The sequence below is a fragment of the Salvelinus alpinus genome, chromosome 15 (genome assembly GCF_045679555.1).
Source record: "Salvelinus alpinus chromosome 15, SLU_Salpinus.1, whole genome shotgun sequence".
NCBI lineage: Eukaryota > Metazoa > Chordata > Actinopteri > Salmoniformes > Salmonidae > Salvelinus > Salvelinus alpinus.
Window position 1 is genome coordinate 2,639,292 of NC_092100.1, and position 16,106 is coordinate 2,655,397.

The 16,106-nt window shown below is 46.8% G+C and overlaps 1 non-coding gene across 1 annotated transcript; it reads right to left on the bottom strand.

Annotated features, from left to right (window-relative positions):
- Window positions 1-416: 416 nt before the first annotated feature.
- Window positions 417-498, bottom strand: trnas-uga (transfer RNA serine (anticodon UGA)). The gene has a single exon. It is a non-coding gene; the product is annotated as a tRNA-Ser (tRNA).
- Between the last annotated feature and the right edge of the window lie 15,608 nt (window positions 499-16,106).

Here is a 16,106-nt window from a genome sequence, read left to right on the forward strand (position 1 = left end):
TTGGAAACAGACATCATTGGTGTAAAATGGTCAACTTGATGGCACGACATATTGATCTTGTTGCGCCAAGTAACCTCGGTCCTTTACAAAGCTGTGAAGTTTGGAAGTTTAATGTGCAAATCAAAAAACTATGTGCAGAGAAAGTACAAGTGGACTATTCACTGAGAATAAGATTTAAAAAAGAGCAGGGAGACCCAATTGCGTTTCAAGTCTGAGGACTTAACCACCTGGCTCTCAGTATTTCCATCGTAAATCTAACACAAACAACAGTATCTGTACTGAAGAGCCTATTTGAACTGTTTGTCAAGGCAGATATATTCTGAGCACCTGAATCACTGGACAATTCCATGTATTAAGGACATTATCCAAATCAAGTCACCAAGTATATGTTAAAAATAAAGACTGGTTTGCCATAGCGCTGCGAGCAGGGTTCGAACCTGCGCGGGGAGACCCCATTGGATTTCAAGTCCAACGCCTTAACCAGTCGGCCATCGCAGCTTGCTATGCTAAATACCAGGCCTGAACCAGTCGGCTATCTCATTCTGTCCATTTGACTTCTGTAAAGACTAGACTATCTACTGAAGAGCCTATTTGAACTGTTTGTCAAGGAATACATATTCTGAGCACTTGAATCAAAGGACAAGTCTATGCATTAAGCACTTAAGCACATCAATATGACGCCACCAATGCTATGTTACAAATAAAGACTGGTTTGTCTAAGCGCTGCGAGCCGATTTAAAAACTGAACGGAGAGACAACAATGGAGTTCATTTCCAACGTTGTAGCACCAAACAGAAGAGGAAGAGATGGCCGGTCCAGGTTGTCATCTGACTGGCCATCTTTACACTGGACGTGACATGCCTCCTCCCTGACTGGCCATCTTTACACTGGACGTGACATGCCTCCTCTCTGACTGGCCATCTTTACACTGGATGTGACATGCCTCCTCCCTGACTGGCTATCTTTACACTGGACCTGACATGCCTCCTCCCTGACTGGCTATCTCTACACCGGACCTGACATGCTTCCTCTCTGACTGGCCATCTTTACACCGGACCTGACATGCTTCCTCCCTGACTGGCCATCTTTACACCAGACCTGACATGCCTCCTCTCTGACTGGCCATCTTTACACCAGACCTGACATGCTTCCTCTCTGACTGGCCATCTTTACACCAGACCTGACATGCTTCCTCTCTGACTGGCCATCTTTACACCGGACCTGACATGCTTCCTCCCTGACTGGCCATCTTTACACCAGACCTGACATGCCTCCTCTCTGACTGGCCATCTTTACACCAGACCTGACATGCTTCCTCTCTGACTGGCCATCTTTACACCAGACCTGACATGCTTCCTCCCTGACTGGCAATCTTTACACCGGACCTGACATGCTTCCTCTCTGACTGGCCATCTTTACACCTGACATGCCTCCTCTCTGACTGTCCACCTTTACACCAGACCTGACATGCTTCCTCCCTGACTGGCCATCTTTACACCAGACCTGACATGCTTCCTCCCTGACTGGCCATCTTTACACCAGACCTGACATGCTTCCTCCCTGACTGGCCATCTCTACACCAGACCTGACATGCCTCCTCCCTGACTGGCCATCTCTACACCAGACCTGACATGCTTCCTCCCTGACTGGCCATCTTTACACCAGACCTGACATGCTTCCTCCCTGACTGGCCATCTTTACACCAGACCTGACATGCTTCCTCCCTGACTGGCCATCTTTACACCAGACCTGACATGCTTCCTCCCTGACTGGCCATCTTTACACCAGACCTGACATGCTTCCTCCCTGACTGGCCATCTTTACACCGGACCTGACATGCCTCCTCTCTGACTGGCCATCTTTACACTGGACCGGACATGCCTCCTCTCTGACTGGCCATCTTTACACCAGACCTGACATGCCTCCTCTCTGACTGGCCATCTCTACACCAGACCTGACATGCTTCCTCCCTGACTGGCCATCTTTACACCAGACCTGACATGCTTCCTCCCTGACTGGCCATCTTTACACCAGACCTGACATCCTTCCTCTCTGACTGGCCATCTTTACACCAGACCTGACATGCCTCCTCTCTGACTGGCCATCTCTACACCAGACCTGACATGCTTCCTCCCTGACTGGCCATCTTTACACCAGACCTGACATGCTTCCTCCCTGACTGGCCATCTTTACACCAGACCTGACATGCTTCCTCTCTGACTGGCCATCTTTACACCAGACCTGACATGCCTCCTCCCTGACTGGCCATCTTTACACCAGACCTGACATGCCTCCTCTCTGACTGGCCATCTTTACACCGGACCTGACATGCTTCCTCTCTGACTGGCCATCTTTACACCAGACCTGACATGCTTCCTCTCTGACTGGCCATCTTTACACCGGACCTGACATGCCTCCTCTCTGACTGGCCATCTTTACACCTGACATGCTTCCTCTCTGACTGGCCATCTTTACACCGGACATGACATGCTTCTTCTCTGACTGGCCATCTTTACACCAGACCTGACATGCTTCCTCTCTGACTGGCCATCTTTACACCTGACATGCTTCCTCTCTGACTGGCCATCTTTACACCGGACCTGACATGCTTCCTCTCTGACTGGCCATCTTTACACCTGACATTTCTCCTCCCAGACTGGCCATCTTTACACCAGACCTGACATGCTTCCTCCCTGACTGGCCATCTTTACACCAGACCTGACATGCTTCCTCCCTGACTGGCCATCTTTACACCAGACCTGACATGCTTCTTCCCTGACTGGCCATCTTTACTCATCTTGAAAAAAAATTATACTAAAAACTTGGAAATCAATCCTCCATCAAAAATCAAATGACTTATTGTTTAAATATTGAAAGTGTGTGCAACGGAGATGGGGTGTAAAGCAGGGTGTCTGGTCAGAGGTGATGTTCAAATCAAATCAAATTTGAATTCAACAAATTTGAGTGCAGTCATTGAGTGCAGTCCTAGTGCCAGCATCGGTTTGTGGTGGTAAAAGACAGCTTGGAAAAATATAGATGAAAACTCTCTCGGTAAATAGTGTGGTCTACAGCTTATCAGGAGATACTCTACCTCAGGCGAGCAAAACCTCAAGACTTCCTAAGATATCGTGCACCAGCTGTTGTTTAAAAATATACCTAGACCCCCAACCCTTGTCTTACCAGAGGCCGCTGCTCTATCCTGCCGAAAACACTTAAAACCCACCAGCTGTATGTTATTCATGTCATTGTTCAGACACGACTCAGTGACACATAAGATATTACAGTTTTTAATGTCCCGTTGGTAGGATATATGTGATTGTAGTTTGTCTATATTATTTTCCATTGATTGTACGTTGGCTAATAGGACCGATGGTAAAGGAAGATTATCCGCTCGATGTCAGATCCTTACAAGGCATCCAGACCTTCGTCCCCGATATCTGTGTCTCTTTCTCCTGCGAATGATGGGGATGAGGGCCTTGTCGGGCGTCTGAAGTAAATTCTTCCCGTCCGACTCGTTAAAGAAAAAGCATTCCTTCAGTTCGAGGTGAGTAATCGCTGCCCTGATATCAATACGTTTTTTTTTCGGTCATAAGACACGGTGGCAGAAACATTATGTACAAAATAAGTTACACATGCTGCTAATTAATTCATACTCACTTGATGGCAGAGAGAGGGTGCTGGTCAAAACTTGGTATGTCAAGCAGTGTTAGCTGGGGCTGGATAGTCTTGAAGGATCCTTGGACAGTGTACAGACAGACAGACAGACAGACAGACAGACAGACAGACAGACAGACAGACAGACAGACAGACAGACAGACAGACAGACAGACAGACAGACAGACAGACAGAAAGACAGACAGACAGACAGACAGACAGACAGACAGACAGACAGACAGACAGACAGACAGACAGACAGACAGACAGACAGACACCAGTTTGATATGATAGCTAGCTTTAGCCTTTAGCTCGATGCTTGGTTGCTCATGGCAACAGGTCACACATTTGGATGAATGAACACTGTATTATCTCACCTGACAAATATGGAAGCCTGTCAATATTTCATTTGTTTTCTAATTATTTGTGGGTTCTTGCATCTGAGGGAAATAGGTGTGTCTCTAATATGGTCATACATTTGGCAGTAGGTTAGGAAGTGCAGCTCAGTTTCCACCTCATTTTGGGGGCTGTTTACACAAGGCCTGTCTTCTCTCGAGAGCCAGGTGTGCCTGTGGCGGCCTCTCTCAATAGCAATGCTCACTGTGTCTGTACAGTGTAAAAAAATAAAAAACGTTTTCTATCAGGCACAGTGGTCAGAGAGAACTGTCTGTTTAGGGCTAAACAGAATTTTAGTTTACTTTGAGATTTTGTAATGTCTTCCCACTAGGTAATATCATTTTCTTTTTGTTTGGTGAAAATTTGTGTGGTTCAGATTGTCCCGAGTGCTGTCCTGAGACTTTGTTGGGTTGGTAGTCGTTAGTCAACTGAGCCTCAGAACCAGCTGGCTGAGGGGACTCTTCTCTATGGTCACCTCTTGGCATCTGAAGTTTTTGTAGTGGTAGGAGTGGGGATTGCTTGGTGAGTAACCTGGTATATATATGTTTACCAATAGATGGCAGTATTGACTCAAGACGGGGGTTTGCTTCCCGCTATCCGTAGCTATTTCCTATGTCTGCCTATATAACCGTGATTAAGAAAGCTTCAGGTAGCTTAAGCCAGGTGCATTAGAGAATCTAATTCTAAGTTACAATTAAATACTGAACCGTACTTACGTCTCATGAGTCATCAATCTAAGAAGCCTCTAAGGATACTACAGCTTGTTTTTAAGTGGTTATAGAATTTGATGACTCATTTCTGGATATGAATTAGCAATGGATATTGGCGTTATTCTTTATTTTAGTGAAGAGGCAACTCCGGGAAGCTGGCCTTCTAGGCAGACTTGCATAGAAAAATCCATATCTCAGACTGGCCAATAAAAAGAAAAGATTAAGATGGGCAAAAGAACACAGACACTGGACAGAGGAACTCTGCCTAGAAGGCCAGCATCCTGGAATCGCCTCTTCACTGTTGACGTTGAGACTGGTGTTTTGCGGGTACTATTTAATGAAGCTGCCAGTTGAGGACTTGTGAGGCGTCTGTTTCTCAAACTAGACACTCTAATGTACTTGTCCTCTTGCTCAGTTGTGCACCGGGGCCTCCCACTCCTTTTTCTATTCTGGTTAGAGCCAGTTTGCGCTGTTCTGTGAAGGGAGTAGTACACAGCGTTGTATGAGATGGTAATTTCTTTCATGGAATAGCCTTCATTTCTCAGAACAAGAAAAGACTGACGAGTTTCAGAAGAAAATCCTTTGTTTCTGGCAATTTTGAGCCTGAAATTGAACCCACAAATGCTGATGCTCCAGATACTCAACTAGTCTAAAAAAGGCCAGTTTTATTGCTTCTTTAATAATCAGAACAACAGTTTTCAGCTGTGCTAACATAATTGCAAAAGGGTTTTCTAATGATCAATTTGTAACGGTTCTCGTGCCCACCCAGGGAGGGTCTGGGTGGGCATTTCACCGCGGTGGCGGCTCTGGTGCGGGGACCCTTACCGCCGACCCCGGACCGGGGACCCTCGCAGCGGGCCCCGGACAAGAGGGCGACTCTGGATGCTCCGGACAGGAGGGAGACTCTGGCTGCTCCGGACAGGAGGGAGACTCTGGCTGCTCCGGACAGGAGGGAGACTCTGGCTGCTCCTGACTGAAGCCCGTCGCTGGAGGCTCCGGACTAGAGGGCGTCGCTGGAGGCTCCAGACTAGAGGGCGTCGCTGGAGGCTCCGGACTAGAGGGCGACACTGGAGGCCTCGTGCCATAACTCCTCACTGGAGGCTTCGTGCCATGGATCCTCACTGGAGGCTTCGTGCCATGGATCCTCACTGGAGGCTTCGTGCCATGGATCATCACTGGAGGCTTCGTGCCATGGATCATCACTGGAGGCTTCGTGCCATGGATCATCACTGGAGGCTTCGTGTGGGACAACATAGAACACCAGACATAGAATGCCCACCCAAACTCACACCCTGACCAACCAAAATAGAGACATAAAAAGGATCTCTAAGGTCAGGGTGTGACACAATTAGCCTTTTAAAATGATAAACTTTGATTAGCTAACACAACGTGCCATTGGAACATGGATTGGGTCATTGTCCTGTTGAAAAACAAGTGATTGTCCCACTAAGCCCAAACCAGGTGTGATGACGTACCACTGCAGAATGCTCTGGTAGCCATGCTGGTTAAGTGTGCCTTGAATTCTAAATAAATCAGACAGTGTCACCAGTAAAGCACCCCCACACCATAACACCTCCGCCTCCATGCTTCACGGTGGGAAATACACATGCTGAGATCATCCGTTCACCCGCACCGCAGAGGTAACTCTGGGTCTTCCTTTCCTGTGGCGGTACTCATGAGAGACAGTTTCATCATAGCACTTGATGGTTTTTGAAGGAAAGAAATTCCACAATTTAACTTTTAAAAGGCACACATGTTAATTTAAATGCGTTCCAGGTGACTACATCATGAAGCTGGTTGAGAGAATGCCAAGAGTGTGCCAAGCTATCATCAAGGCAATGGGTGGCTATTTGAAGAATCTCAAAGTAAAGTCGTTTGTGACTCCCTGACCCTGAGTAAAGTAGTTTGTGACTCTGTGACCCTGAGTAAAGTAGTTTGTGACTCCGTGACCCTGAGTAAAGTCGTTTGTGACTCTGTGACCCTGAGTAAAGTCGTTTGTGACTCCGTGACCCTGAGTAAAGTCGTTTGTGACTCTGTGACCCTGAGTAAAGTTGTTTGTGACTCCGTGACCCTGAGTAAAGTCGTTTGTGACTCCCTGACCCTGAGTAAAGTAGTTTGTGACTCCCCGACCCTGAGTAAAGTCGTTTGTGACTCCGTGACCCTGAGTAAAGTCGTTTGTGACTCTGTGACCCTGAGTAAAGTAGTTTGTGACTCCCTGACCCTGAGTAAAGTCGTTTGTGACTCTGTGACCCTGAGTAAAGTAGTTTGTGACTCCGTGACCCTGAGTAAAGTAGTTTGTGACTCCCTGACCCTGAGTAAAGTCGTTTGTGACTCTGTGACCCTGAGTAAAGTAGTTTGTGACTCCGTGACCCTGAGTAAAGTCGTTTGTGACTCTGTGACCCTGAGTAAAGTAGTTTGTGACTCCCCGACCCTGAGTAAAGTCGTTTGTGACTCCCCGACCCTGAGTAAAGTTGTTTGTGACTCCCCGACCCTGAGTAAAGTCGTTTGTGACTCTGTGACCCTGAGTAAAGTAGTTTGTGACTCTGTGACCCTGAGTAAAGTCGTTTGTGACTCCGTGACCCTCAGTAAAGTAGTTTGTGACCCTGTGACCCTGAGTAAAGTCGTTTGTGACTCCGTGACCCTGAGTAAAGTCGTTTGTGACTCTGTGACCCTGAGTAAAGTCGTTTGTGACTCTGTGACCCTGAGTAAAGTCGTTTGTGACTCTGTGACCCTGAGTAAAGTCGTTTGTGACTCTGTGACCCTGAGTAAAGTAGTTTGTGACTCCCTGACCCTGAGTAAAGTCGTTTGTGACTCTGTGACCCTGAGTAAAGTAGTTTGTGACTCCCTGACCCTGAGTAAAGTCGTTTGTGACTCTGTGACCCTGAGTAAAGTCGTTTGTGACTCCGTGACCCTGAGTAAAGTTGTTTGTGACTCTGTGACCCTGAGTAAAGTCGTTTGTGACTCCCCGACCCTGAGTAAAGTAGTTTGTGACTCCCCGACCCTGAGTAAAGTCGTTTGTGACTCCGTGACCCTGAGTAAAGTCGTTTGTGACTCTGTGACCCTGAGTAAAGTAGTTTGTGACTCCGTGACCCTGAGTAAAGTCGTTTGTGACTCCGTGACCCTGAGTAAAGTCGTTTGTGACTCTGTGACCCTGAGTAAAGTCGTTTGTGACTCCGTGACCCTGAGTAAAGTCGTTTGTGACTCTGTGACCCTGAGTAAAGTCGTTTGTGACTCCGTGACCCTGAGTAAAGTCGTTTGTGACTCCCCGACCCTGAGTAAAGTCGTTTGTGACTCCGTGACCCTGAGTAAAGTCGTTTGTGACTCTGTGACCCTGAGTAAAGTCGTTTGTGACTCCCTGACCCTGAGTAAAGTAGTTTGTGACTCCCCGACCCTGAGTAAAGTCGTTTGTGACTCCGTGACCCTGAGTAAAGTCGTTTGTGACTCTGTGACCCTGAGTAAAGTAGTTTGTGACTCCCTGACCCTGAGTAAAGTCGTTTGTGACTCTGTGACCCTGAGTAAAGTAGTTTGTGACTCCGTGACCCTGAGTAAAGTAGTTTGTGACTCCCTGACCCTGAGTAAAGTCGTTTGTGACTCTGTGACCCTGAGTAAAGTAGTTTGTGACTCCGTGACCCTGAGTAAAGTCGTTTGTGACTCTGTGACCCTGAGTAAAGTAGTTTGTGACTCCCCGACCCTGAGTAAAGTCGTTTGTGACTCCCCGACCCTGAGTAAAGTCGTTTGTGACTCCCCGACCCTGAGTAAAGTCGTTTGTGACTCTGTGACCCTGAGTAAAGTAGTTTGTGACTCTGTGACCCTGAGTAAAGTCGTTTGTGACTCCGTGACCCTGAGTAAAGTAGTTTGTGACTCTGTGACCCTGAGTAAAGTCGTTTGTGACTCCGTGACCCTGAGTAAAGTCGTTTGTGACTCTGTGACCCTGAGTAAAGTCGTTTGTGACTCTGTGACCCTGAGTAAAGTCGTTTGTGACTCTGTGACCCTGAGTAAAGTCGTTTGTGACTCTGTGACCCTGAGTAAAGTAGTTTGTGACTCCCTGACCCTGAGTAAAGTCGTTTGTGACTCTGTGACCCTGAGTAAAGTAGTTTGTGACTCCCTGACCCTGAGTAAAGTCGTTTGTGACTCTGTGACCCTGAGTAAAGTCGTTTGTGACTCCGTGACCCTGAGTAAAGTTGTTTGTGACTCTGTGACCCTGAGTAAAGTCGTTTGTGACTCCCCGACCCTGAGTAAAGTAGTTTGTGACTCCCCGACCCTGAGTAAAGTCGTTTGTGACTCCGTGACCCTGAGTAAAGTCGTTTGTGACTCTGTGACCCTGAGTAAAGTCGTTTGTGACTCCGTGACCCTGAGTAAAGTCGTTTGTGACTCCGTGACCCTGAGTAAAGTCGTTTGTGACTCTGTGACCCTGAGTAAAGTCGTTTGTGACTCCGTGACCCTGAGTAAAGTCGTTTGTGACTCTGTGACCCTGAGTAAAGTCGTTTGTGACTCCGTGACCCTGAGTAAAGTCGTTTGTGACTCCCCGACCCTGAGTAAAGTCGTTTGTGACTCCGTGACCCTGAGTAAAGTCGTTTGTGACTCTGTGACCCTGAGTAAAGTCGTTTGTGACTCCGTGACCCTGAGTAAAGTCGTTTGTGACTCTGTGACCCTGAGTAAAGTCGTTTGTGACTCTGTGACCCTGAGTAAAGTCGTTTGTGACTCCGTGACCCTGAGTAAAGTCGTTTGTGACTCTGTGACCCTGAGTAAAGTAGTTTGTGACTCCGTGACCCTGAGTAAAGTAGTTTGTGACTCCCCGACCCTGAGTAAAGTCGTTTGTGACTCCGTGACCCTGAGTAAAGTCGTTTGTGACTCCGTGACCCTGAGTAAAGTAGTTTGTGACTCCCCGACCCTGAGTAAAGTCGTTTGTGACTCCCCGACCCTGAGTAAAGTCGTTTGTGACTCCGTGACCCTGAGTAAAGTCGTTTGTGACTCTGACCCTGAGTAAAGTCGTTTGTGACTCCGTGACCCTGAGTAAAGTAGTTTGTGACTCCGTGACCCTGAGTAAAGTAGTTTGTGACTCCGTGACCCTGAGTAAAGTCGTTTGTGACTCTGTGACCCTGAGTAAAGTCGTTTGTGACTCCGTGACCCTGAGTAAAGTAGTTTGTGACTCCCCGACCCTGAGTAAAGTCGTTTGTGACTCCCTGACCCTGAGTAAAGTAGTTTGTGACTCTGTGACCCTGAGTAAAGTCGTTTGTGACTCTGTCACCCTGAGTAAAGTAGTTTGTGACTCCGTGACCCTGAGTAAAGTAGTTTGTGACTCCCCGACCCTGAGTAAAGTCGTTTGTGACTCCGTGACCCTGAGTAAAGTCGTTTGTGACTCCGTGACCCTGAGTAAAGTAGTTTGTGACTCCCCGACCCTGAGTAAAGTCGTTTGTGACTCCCCGACCCTGAGTAAAGTCATTTGTGACTCCCCGACCCTGAGTAAAGTAGTTTGTGACTCCCCGACCCTGAGTAAAGTAGTTTGTGACTCCCCGACCCTGAGTAAAGTCGTTTGTGACTCCCCGACCCTGAGTAAAGTCATTTGTGACTCCCCGACCCTGAGTAAAGTAGTTTGTGACTCCCCGACCCTGAGTAAAGTCGTTTGTGACTCCCTGACCCTGAGTAAAGTCGTTTGTGACTCTGTGACCCTGAGTAAAGTAGTTTGTGACTCCCTGACCCTGAGTAAAGTCGTTTGTGACTCCCCGACCCTGAGTAAAGTCGTTTGTGACTCTGTGACCCTGAGTAAAGTAGTTTGTGACTCCCTGACCCTGAGTAAAGTCGTTTGTGACTCTGTGACACTGAGTAAAGTAGTTTGTGACTCCCCGACCCTGAGTAAAGTCGTTTGTGACTCCCTGACCCTGAGTAAAGTCGTTTGTGACTCCCCGACCCTGAGTAAAGTCGTTTGTGACTCTGTGACCCTGAGTAAAGTCGTTTGTGACTCCCCGACCCTGAGTAAAATCGTTTGTGACTCCGTGACCCTGAGTAAAGTCGTTTGTGACTCTGTGACCCTGAGTAAAGTCGTTTGTGACTCTGTGACCCTGAGTAAAGTCGTTTGTGACTCCCTGACCCTGAGTAAAGTCGTTTGTGACTCTGTGACCCTGAGTAAAGTCGTTTGTGACTCCCCGACCCTGAGTAAAGTCGTTTGTGACTCTGTGACCCTGAGTAAAGTCGTTTGTGACTCCCCGACCCTGAGTAAAGTTGTTTGTGACTCCCCGACCCTGAGTAAAGTCGTTTGTGACTCTGTGACCCTGAGTAAAGTTGTTTGTGACTCCGTGACCCTGAGTAAAGTCGTTTGTGACTCCCTGACCCTGAGTAAAGTCGTTTGTGACTCCCCGACCCTGAGTAAAGTCGTTTGTGACTCCCCGACCCTGAGTAAAGTAGTTTGTGACTCTGTGACCCTGAGTAAAGTCGTTTGTGACTCTGTGACCCTGAGTAAAGTCGTTTGTGACTCTGTGACCCTGAGTAAAGTCGTTTGTGACTCCGTGACCCTGAGTAAAGTCGTTTGTGACTCCGTGACCCTGAGTAAAGTAGTTTGTGACTCTGTGACCCTGAGTAAAGTAGTTTGTGACTCCGTGACCCTGAGTAAAGTCGTTTGTGACTCCCCGACCCTGAGTAAAGTAGTTTGTGACTCCGTGACCCTGAGTAAAGTAGTTTGTGACTCCGTGACCCTGAGTAAAGTCGTTTGTGACTCCCTGACCCTGAGTAAAGTCGTTTGTGACTCCGTGACCCTGAGTAAAGTAGTTTGTGACTCCGTGACCCTGAGTAAAGTCGTTTGTGACTCCCCGACCCTGAGTAAAGTCGTTTGTGACTCCCTGACCCTGAGTAAAGTAGTTTGTGACTCCGTGACCCTGAGTAAAGTAGTTTGTGACTCCGTGACCCTGAGTAAAGTCGTTTGTGACTCCCCAACCCTGAGTAAAGTAGTTTGTGACTCCCCGACCCTGAGTAAAGTCGTTTGTGACTCCCCGACCCTGAGTAAAGTCGTTTGTGACTCCGTGACCCTGAGTAAAGTTGTTTGTGACTCCCCGACCCTGAGTAAAGTCGTTTGTGACTCCGTGACCCTGAGTAAAGTCGTTTGTGACTCCCCAACCCTGAGTAAAGTAGTTTGTGACTCCCCGACCCTGAGTAAAGTCGTTTGTGACTCCCCGACCCTGAGTAAAGTCGTTTGTGACTCCGTGACCCTGAGTAAAGTCGTTTGTGACTCCCTGACCCTGAGTAAAGTCGTTTGTGACTCCCCAACCCTGAGTAAAGTCGTTTGTGACTCCCCGACCCTGAGTAAAGTCGTTTGTGACTCCGTGACCCTGAGTAAAGTCGTTTGTGACTCCCCGACCCTGAGTAAAGTTGTTTGTGACTCCCCAACCCTGAGTAAAGTCGTTTGTGACTCCCCGACCCTGAGTAAAGTCGTTTGTGACTCCCCGACCCTGAGTAAAGTCGTTTGAGGGGGTGTGATCTAAACGGACTCCTTCAATACTGTGGGGGTATGATCTAAACTGGCTCCTTCAATACTGTGGGGGTGTGATCTAAACTGACTCCTTCAATAATGTGGGGGTGTGATCTAAACTGACTCCTTCAATACTGTGGGGGTGTGATCTAAATTGACTCCTTCAATATTGTGGGGGTGTGATCTAAACTGACTCCTTCAATACTGTGGAGGGTATGTTCTTTTCAAAAAAGTGGTCCGACAGAGGGGTCAGAAAACACAGAGATGTGGCTGTGGTCAGATAGAGGGGTCAGAAAATACAGATGTGGCTGTGGTCAGACAGAAGGGTCCGATGAGGTCCTTTATCTACTGACCCAGAGTCAGATGAGGCCCTTTATCTACTGACCCAGAGTCAGATTTAAAAAAATTGTCTCTGTGTCCAGTATGAAGGAAGTTAGAAGTCGTTTCGCGAGCTAATGCTAATTAGTGTTAGCGCAATGACTTGAAGTCTATGGGTATCTGCTAGCATAGCATTGGCTCGCGAAACTACCTCTTAACTTCCTTCATACCTTTTAGGTCACCACATACCAGCACATTACCTTGAAAATGGCAGATCTCAATTTAAGGTCAAAGAATGTGATGTAAATAGTATGGATACTCTAGAGGGTGGTACCTACAGTAGAAGTGGGAAGTTGACATACACTTAAACTGGAGTCATTAAAACTCGTTTTTCAACCACTCCGCAAATGTCTTGTTAACAAACTATAGTTTTGGCAAGTCGGTTAGGACATCTACTTTGTGCATGACACAAGTCATTTTTCCAACAATTGTTTACAGACAGATTATTTCACTTGTAAATCCCTGCATCACAATTCCAGTGGGTCAGAAGTTTACATACACTAAGTTGACTGTACCTTTAAACAGCTTGGAAAATTCCAGAAAAATATGTCATGGCTTAAGAAGCTTCTGATAGGCTAATTGACATCATTTGAGTCAATTGGAGGTGTACCTGTGGATGTATTTCAAGGCCTACCTTCAAACTCAGTGCCTCTTTGCTTGACATCATGGGAAAATCTAAAGAAATCAGACAAGACCTTAGAAAAAAAATTGTAGACTTCCACAAGACTGGTTCATCCTTGGGAGCAATTTCCAAATGCCTGAAGGTACCACGTTCATCTGTACAAACAATAGTAGGCAAGTATAAACACCATGGGACCACACAGCCGTCATACCGCTCAGGAAGGAGACGCGTTCTGTCTCCTAGAGATGAATGTACTTTGGTGAGAAAAGTGCAAATCAATCCCAGAACAACAGCAAAGGACCATGTGAAGATGCTGGAGGAAACAGATACAAAAGTATCTATATCCACAGTGAAACGAGTCCTATATCGACATAAGCTGAAAGGCCGCTCAACAAGGAAGAAGTCACTGCTCCAAAACCGCCATAAAAAGCCAGACTACGGTTTGCAACTGCACATGGGGACAAAGATCATACTTTTTGGAGAAATGTCCTCTGGTCTGATGAAACAAAAATAGAACTGTTTGGCCATAATGACCATCGTTATGTTTGGAGGAAAAAGGGGGAGGCTTGTAAGCCGAAGAACACCATCCCAACCGTGAAGCACGGGGGTGGCAGCATCATGTTGTGGGGGTGCTTTTCTGCAGGAGGGACTAGTGCACTTCACAAAATAGATGGCATCATGAGGACGGAAAATTATGTGGATATATTGAAGCAACATCTCAAGTCATCAGTCAGGAAGTTAAAGCTTGGTCGCAAGCGGGTCTTCCAAATGGACAATGACCCCAAGCATAATTCCAAAGTTGTGGGGAAAATGGCTTAAAGACAACAAAGTCAAGGTATTGGAGTGGCCATCACAAAGCCCTGACCTCAATCCCATAGAAAATGTGTGGGAAGAACTGAAAAAGCTTGTGCGTGCAAGGAGGCCTACAAACCTGACTCAGTTACACCAGCTCTGTCAGGAGGAATGGGCCAAAATTCACCCAATTTATTGTGGGAAGCTTTTGGAAGGCTACCCAAAACGTTTGACCCAAATTAAAGAATTTAAAGGCAATGCTACCAAATACTAATTGAGTGTATGTAAACTTCTGATCCACTGGGAATGTGATAAAAGCTGAATCATTCTCTCTACTATTATTCTGACATATTCTTAAAATAAAGTGGTGATCCTAACTGACCTAAGACAGGGAATCTTTACTAGAATTAAAATGTCAGGAATTGTGAAAAACCGAGTTTAAATGTATTTGGCGAAGGTGTATGTAAACTTCCGACTTCAACTGTAGAAATACATCTCTCTGTGAATTCATTATGTGATTGTGTGGCGTTTTTAGGGTTTGTTTGTTTGCTGAAGAGTAAAAGCCCTGTATATTCCAGCAACTGGTATTGAAAGAATGCCTTCTAAACAAAAACAATTATTTTCAGTAAAAAGATGAACGAAACATATAAATCTCTTTCTCTATCTCTCTCTCTCTCTCTCTCTCTCTCTCTCTCTCTCTCTCTCTCTCTCTCTCTCTCTCTCTCTCTCTCTCTCTCTCTCTCTCTCTCTCTCTCTCTCTCTCTCTCTCTCTCTCTCTCTCTCTCTCTCTCTCTCTCTCTCTCTGGTCACAAATCTTGCTGCGGTGATGGCACACTGTGGTATTTCACCCAGTAGATATGGGAGTTTATCAAAACTGGATTTGTTTTCGAATTCTTTGTGGGTCTGTGTAATCTGAGGAAAATATGTGTCTCTAATATGGTCATACATTTGGCAGGAGGTTAGGAAGTGCAGCTCAGTTTCCACCACATTTTGTGGGCAGTGTTGCACATAGCCTGTCTTCTCTTGAGAGCCAGGTCTGAGTCTGTACATAGTCAATGCTTTCCTTAATTTTGGGCCAGTCACAGTGGTCAGGTATTCTGCTACTGTGTACTCTCTGTTTAAAGACAAATAGCATTCTAGTTTGCTCTGTTTTTTGTTGTTAATTCTTTCCAATGTGTCAAGTAATTATCTTTTGTTTTCTCATGATTTGGTTGGGTCTAATTGAGTTGCTGTCCTGGGGTTCTGTGGGGTCTGTTTGTGTTCAGAGCCCCAGGACCAGCTTGCTTAGGGGACTCTTCTCCAGGTTCATCTCTCTGTAGGTGATGGCTTTGTTATGGAAGGTTTGGGAATCGCTTCCTTTTAGGTGGTTGTAGAATTTAACGGCTCTTTTCTGGATTTTATAATTAGCGGGTCTCGGACTAATTCTGCTCTGCATGCATTATTTGGTGTTTTACGTTGTACACAGAGGATATTTTTCTGAATTTTGTCCCATTTTGTGAATTATTGGTTGGTGAGCGGACCCAGACCTCACAACCATAAAGGGAAATGGGTTCTATAGCCAGATCCGAATTGGTATGTCGAGTTATATGTTCCTTTTGATGGCATAGAAGGCCCTTCTTGCCTTGTCTCTCAGATCGGTCACAGCTTTGTGGAAGTTACCTGTGGCGCTGAGGTTTAGGCCGAGGTAGGCCGAAACTGAATTGGTCCACCCACACAGACAGCGTTGTGAAGAAGGCACAGCAGCGCCTCTTCAACCTCAGGAGGCTGAAGAAATTCGGCCTGTCACCAAAAGCACTCACAAACTTCTACAGATGCACAATCGAGAGCATCCTGTCGGGCTGTATCACCGCCTGGTACGGCAACTGCTCCGCCCACAACCGTAAGGCTCTCCAGAGGGTAGTGAGGTCTGCACAACGCATCACCGGGGGCAAACTACCTGCCCTCCAGGACACCTACACCACCCGATGTCACAGGAAGGCCATAAAGATCATCAAGGACAACAACCACCCAAGCCACTGCCTGTTCACCCCGCTATCATCCAGAAGGCGAGGTCAGTACAGGTGCATCAAAGCAGGGACCGAGAGACTGAAAAACA